Here is a 7302-nt window from a genome sequence, read left to right on the forward strand (position 1 = left end):
TTGTATAGTGACCTTTGTTAGGCCCAGGTCCTTTTATTGCTGTCTTCATTCTGGCCTGGTGCTCACCCAATTCTACGGAAGAGTTACTACAGCATCTCATGGTCCTTTCCCAGCCAACTAAGAAGGAGAAAGAGCCTCCATCTCATTGTACATGGCTTGGCTCTTTCACCCAGACAGCATTTCTTGCCAGCCTTACCTTCTCTTTCTTATCTATCTCAAAAATCATCTACATTCTGGATGGTGGTGAGCTACAAATGAGTCTCTATCACATAGAAGTTTCCACCCTTTACAAGTAATTTATGCTTCTAATACATATGAAGTACCTTTTGAAAAAAAAAGTCAACCTCTTCCAAGCAACTAATATAATTAATAGACATGGGCCAGTGAAATGGTTCAGTGGGTAAAGACACTTGCTGTCATAGCTGATGACTTGAGTTCAATCTCTGAAACTACATGGTAGAAATAGAGAACTGACCTTGGAAAGTTGTCCTCTGACCCCACACATATACTGTGGCCCATGATTTCTCTCTTTCTCTCTTTCTTATTCTCTCTCTCTTTCTCATACACATATGCATACACACACTAAATAAACATAATATAAATAATTAACAATTATTTTTGTGACTTAAATGTAATGTTAGTTGCCTGTATATTTATTTTCCTACTTATACTAACATCTCATGACTGTTAATTGAAAGGCAACTATCATGAACAATCAGGCCTCAGAGGCCATGGTGAAAGTCTTGAAATTCAGTTAGTGAATTGGGAAGTCTGTCTTTTTCAGTTACTTCTTCCATCTTTCATTATTGACGCCACAATATCACATTGTCTTTATCTAATACGAACAGTTGAATTGAAGGGCATACTGATGAGACACAACTTATGGGCTGATTTGTCCTCTGGATAAGGTAGCAAAATTCTTGTTTATGGACCCACATTGCAAACAGAATCATAATAGCCATCATGGTCATAAGAAAGACTGAATGACATGGTGAAGATTTCAGCTCAGAATGCTGATGGGGAAATTTTAAGTATTTATCAAAAAGCAGAATTATAAGGATAGATTTGGAAGTGACATTAAAAAGTCACATTTCCCATTCTTTTGCCAGGTTTATCAACATCAGTAAGCCATTCCAGACACTGTCTGGTTGCCAGGCTTTGCTTGGATATATCCAGAGTTGGAGAAATTACTACCTGGAGTGATAGTATGATGGATACTTGGAGACAGCACCAGTGGGAAGGTTGCCACATGGTGCCTAACTTTGATAGGAAGGCTCAGGTTCTCTCTCTCTCATGTCTTCACCTCTAAAGTCATAAACCCTGATTCCAGCAACCCAAGGATCTCTAAGTGAGTTAATGGCCTCTGCAGAGTTTTTAAAGGCTACTTTGGCAGTATATAGAGAAGAAAAGGTTCTATTTCTGACTTTCTGATGATCATCTTGAGTATGGGAATGTGGGAAGTAAATTATTGAGAAAACTTGATTGGGATGATTCAGTTGAGGGTAATTTAGGACATTTCTTCTCCAGGGGAAACAGACAGACAACGAGGTATGTTCATAAAAGCTGTGACAATGGGGATGCTTCATATTGACTTTTTACCCCTTTGATATTATTTGGGTTTTAATGCTTTACCTAGGGTAGCATTGGAAGTCAGAATGATGGGGAGGAAGTTAACTGCCCAGAGACAGTGGATTTGGAACTTGAGTGGCATAGAAAATGATGGAAGGGGAGTGATGACAGTCTGGACTATGGAAGACCATGGAGAATAATACGGCTTTCCTACTACATTCACTTACTCAGCAATGCTTACTCTGCACCAGGTATACAGCAATGCATGCATCCAAGGCACAGAGCCCTGTTCACAAAGGAAATTAGATGTTTGCCTAGGAGGGCTTTATTTTAGTCATCTTCAGCCATATTTGGCCAAGGAAACCATTGAACACTGCAAGTTCTTCCAGTCTTTTGTAGAAGTGGTCATGGAAGCCATGCTAGGGTGCAACAGAATGGAAGAAATGATTAACTTGATGCAGGGTGGGTATTATTGTCTGGTGTGTAATGTATGATCTGTTGAACAACCTCTGCTTTATTGGCCTGATTTTATGTGTAGTGATGTAAATCCCAACTGAAGTGGTCCAAAACTAATAGTGAAGAGTCCTGCCTTTCTGACCTTTCCCAAGCCAAGTCTATCATGTGATGCTGCCATGAAAAACAAACTCCCTAACATCTTGACATTGTCTTTATTTGTTTTGAAATAGAGTCTTGTTATGCAGCTCATATTGTCCTGGGGCATTGTATCTAACCCACACTGACCTCAAACTTTCCATTCTCCTGCCTCAGCTTCCTCAGTGCAGAGATTACATAATAGAACCATTATATCTGGTCCTCATATTGTTTCCTTAGCCAAAAAGTGGAGCCTGACTGGCAGGCTAAACAGGGTCAGCTGGAGACTGGTCAGGCTTGCTTTCAAGATGTTAGTCCTGCCTGCCACAACTGAACATACCAGGCTCTGCTGACTCCCCATGGGGAGTCAAGCTGACTTACCTTGTCTGAGGATGGAATGGGGGGGTGGGTTGGAGGGAAGGTTGGGGAGTCAGGAGGAGGGAAGAGAGGAGGATGTGTGGTTGGTATGTAAAATGAATAAAAAATTTCTTAATGAGAAAAAAAAAAAAAGGAATCAGTCCTGAACTTGACGCCTTCTGACAGGAAGAAAATGCCCCAAGAAACAGAGTGAGAATTCAGTATTAGCATGGCCTCAAGAAAGAAGGCAATGTAAAACTCCCAAACTATTGTATTCTACAAACATTTTCTGATAAATGCTATTGAAGTATAACTATCATGGTCCCCAATAATCCTTGCCTGTTGATCTTCATGTCTGTATAATTTCCTCCTCTTGATTGTGAACTATACTCAGGGTTTTTTTCTTTAACTTCACGGGTCCTTTATTATATTTACAACTTGACATTTTTATATTTCATGAGAGTGGGGAAGACAGGAGACTGGAACCCAGAAAGGATGTAGTGCTGGTAGGTTAGAGATCTGAGAACTTGGTAACCAGAGCAGAGGTAGTCAGAGGAGCTGGTGTCAAAATGATCCAGGTTCCAACTTCCAACTGCTGCCTTCCATCCTCGCTTCTTGGGCCTTCTGCTTGCTGCCAGCACTTCCTTCTTTCTCTCCCTTCTTCTTTAAGCCTTTATTCTTCCTGGAAAGGAAACCAAAAGAAGTCGAGAGGAGGATGAAAGGAAGGATAAGGCCTAGCTAGGAGCCCTGGTAATTCTTAATCTTCCAATTTTATCTCTATATTTGGTTTTTGTTTGTTTGTTTTTCCTTTTTTATTTTCTTGCCTTTATACTTTCACCAAAGCTCCCTCTCCATTACCTCTTCATAGCTCCCCCCATCCACTCTTCCTCCATTTCAGATGCAGGGAGGCATCCCATAGGTATCAGTCAGTCATAGATTATCCAGCTGCAGTGAGACCAGACACCCCCTCATCCACTAAGGTGGGATGATGCAAAATGGCAGGAGGAATGGGTCCCAAAATCAGGTAACAGAATCAGAGACACCCCCAACTCTCACTGCTAGGAGCCCCACATGAAGACCAAGTCACACAACTGTAACATATGTACAGAGAGCCTAGGTCAGTCCCATGCAGGCTCTCTGTTTGTCAGTTCAGTCTGTGTGAGCCCCTCTGAGCCCAAGTTAGTTGGTTCTGTGGTTCTCTTGTGGTGATCTTGACACCCCTGGGTCCTACAATCCTTCCTTCCCCCCTTCTGCAGGATTCCCTAAGCTCCACCTACTGTTTGGTTGTGGGTCTCTGCAACATTTTCCATTAGTTCCTGGGTGAAGTCTCTCTGGTGACAGTTGGGCTAGGTACCAATCAATGAGTATAGCAGAATATCATCAGGAGTCATTTCATTGACTTTTTTTTTCTTCATTAATGTTTAGTTCTATCCTAGGTCTCTGGGGGTATCCCACTTCTGGGTCCTGGCCCACCATGGGGAGCTCCCTCTCAGGGCATGGGTCTCCAAATGTGCCAGTCATCAGTTGGTTGGTTATTCCCACAATTTCTGTGCCATCTTTACCCTAGCACACCTTGTAGGCAGGACAAATGGTAGGTTAAAGGGTTTGTGGCTGGGTTGGTGTCCCAAACCCTCCACTCGAAGTCTTGCCTGGTTACAGGAGATGGCTGGTTCAGGCTCCATAATCTCCATTGCTAGGAGTCTTACCTAGGGTCACTCTCATATATTCCTGGGAGTTTCCATTGCACTAGGTTTCTAGCTCATTCCAGAGATAGCCCCAGATTCCAGTTGTCTCTCCCAGTACTTACTCTCTCTCTCTCTCTCTCTCTCTCTCTCTCTCTCTCTCTCTCTCTCTCTCTCTCTCTCTCTCTCTCTCTCTCCCCTCCCTTCACCTGATCCCTCCCAGTCTCATCCCCACCCCCCTTTCCAGGTCCCTCCCACATCCACTGGCAATGTCCATTCTATTTTCCCTTCACGCTTTATGCAAACCCCCCCTTGAGCCCCCCTTGTTACTTAGCTTCTTTGGGTCTGTGAGTTGTAGCATGGCCCTCCTTTACTTTATGGCTAGTAGAGTCTGGGTTGCCTCACTCAGGATGGTCTTTTCTAGTTCTATCATTTGCCTGCAAATTTTCTGATGTCATTGTTTTTAAGAACTGAGTAGTACTCCATTGTGTTAATGTACCACATTTTCTTTATTCTTTGGTTGAGGGATATCTAGGTTGTTTCGTTTCTGGCTATTATGAATAAATCTGTTATGAATATAGTTGCACAGGTGTCCTTATGGTATGGTGGAGTGTCCTTTGGGTATATACCCAGGAGTACTATAGCTGGGTCTTGATGTAGATCAATTCTCAATTTTCTGAGAAACCACCATATCGATTTCCAAAGTAACTATACAAGTTTGCATTCCCGCCAGCAGTGGGAGAGTGTCCTCCTTGCTCCATATCCTCTCTAGCATAAGCTGTTACTTGTGTTTTTGATCTTAGTCATTCTGACAGTTGTAAGATGGAATCTCAGGGTCATTTTGATTTGCATTTCCCTGATGGCTAAGAATATTGAACATTCTTTATATGTTTCTTGGCCACATTGGTTTCCTCTGTTGAGAATTCTCTGTTTAGATCTGTACCCCATTTTTAATTGGATTATTTAGTTTACTGATGTTTTAGGTTCTTTATGTATTTTGAATATTAGCCCTCTATCAGATGTAGAGTTGGTGAAAAGCTACCTTTTCATCCTATTGATGGTATCCTTTGCCGTACAGAAGCTATTTAGTTTCATGAGGTCCCATTTGTTGATTGTCCATCTTACTGCCTGCACAATTGATGTTCTGTTCAGGAAGTTGTCTCCTGTAGTTCGGCTTCTTTCTCAGAGTCATTGACTGCAATGATCCACAAGGATGGAGGGAGCAGAAGCAGAGAACAGGGTTTAGATGGGTCAGGTACAACAGAGACAGCTCTCCAGGAGACAGCTTCAGTGTACCAACTCAGCTTAGTTACAAAGTACAGGAAATATATAGGATTGGGAATCGTGGAGACAAACCCTAATTTGCATTAAGTGGCATGCTCCTATCACAAGGCTCCTAGTATAAGTCTTAGTTCCCATATGAGCAGTAGGGGAGGATTCTAGCAGGAATCTTTGTCAAGGTTTATGCTAAAGATAAACCAGGCATCTGGCTTAGAGACAGCTCTCAGATAAGGTCAGTCCTCCTGGCCCAGGGATGTTCTCCAGGTAAGAGAACAGATAGAAAGCAGGAAGTTTCTCTGGGGAGGTAGAGAGTCCCATTTTGCAGGGCTTCAGAAAAAGCTGCCAGGCCATGATAGACTGCAATCTCTGACCAGCCAGCAAGGCCTTCCAACAGTCTCCTGTGCCAATGCATTCAAGGTTTATTCCCTGATTTCTCTTCTGTAAGGTTCAGTGTATCTGGTTTTATTTTGAGGTCTTTGATCCACTTGAACTCGAGTTTTGTTCAGGGTGACAGATATAGATCTATTTGCATTCTTCTACATGTAGACATCTAGCTAGACCAGCATCATTTGTTGAAGATGCTTTCTTTTTTTCACTGTATCATTTTGACTTCTTTGTCAAAAAATCAGGTGTTCACAGGTGTGTGGATTTGCATCAGGGTTTTTGATTCAATTTCATGGATCCACCTGCCTGTTTTTATGACAATACATGCTGTTTTTATTACTATAGCTCTATTGTAGTGCTTGAAATCAGAGATGGTGATAACTCTGAGAGTTCTTTTATTGTACAGGATTGTTTTAACTATCCTGGGTTTTTTTTTTTCATATGAAGTTGAATATTGTTCTGTAAAGGTCCGTAAAGAATTGTGCTGGGAATTTGATGGGGAATGCATTGAATCTGTAGATTGCTTTTGGTAAGATGGACTTTTACTATGTTAATCCTACCGATCCATGAGCATTGGAGATCTTTCCATCTTCTGATGTCTTCTTTAATTTCTTTTTTCAAAGACTTAAACTTCTTGTCATACAGATCTTTCGCTTGTTTGGTTAGAATTACCCTGAGATATTTTATATCATTTGTGGCTATTGTGAGGGTATTGTTCTCCTGATTTCTTTCTCAGCCTGTTTATCATTAGTGTATGGAAGGGCTACTGATTTTTTTGAGTTAATTTTGTAGACAACCACTTCCCTGAAGGTGTTTATCAGCTGTAGAAGTTCCCTGGTAGAATTTTTGAGGTTGCTTATGTATACTATCATGTCATCTGCAAATAGCAATAGTTTGACCTCCTCTTTTCCAATTTGTATCACCTTGATCTCTTTTGGTAGTCTTATTGCTCTAGCTACAACTTCTAGTACTATATTGAATAGATATGGAGAGTGTGGACAGCCCTGTCTTGTCCCTGGTTTTAGTGTAATTGCTTTGAGTTTCTCTCCACTTAATTTGATGTTGCCTATAGGCTTGCTATAAGTTGCCTTTATTGTGTTTACATATATCCCTTGTATCCCTGATCTCTCTAAAATTTTTTTATCATGAAGGGGTGTTGAATTTTGTCAAAGGCTTTTTCAGCATCTAATGAGATGATCATGTGGGTTTTTTTTCCCAGTTTGTTTATATGGTGGATTACATTGACAGATTTTTGTATGTTGAACCATCTTTGAATCGCTGGGATGGTGCCTACCTGATCATGATGGATGATCTTTATAATGTATTCTTGGATTTGGTTTGCTTGTATTTTATTGAATATTTTTGCATCTATGTTCATGAGGGAACTTTGCCTGTAATTTTCTTTGTTGGGTCTTTGTGTGGTTTGGGTATCAGGCTG

The sequence above is a fragment of the Peromyscus maniculatus genome, chromosome 5 (genome assembly GCF_049852395.1).
Source record: "Peromyscus maniculatus bairdii isolate BWxNUB_F1_BW_parent chromosome 5, HU_Pman_BW_mat_3.1, whole genome shotgun sequence".
In the NCBI taxonomy this organism is placed as follows: domain Eukaryota; kingdom Metazoa; phylum Chordata; class Mammalia; order Rodentia; family Cricetidae; genus Peromyscus; species Peromyscus maniculatus.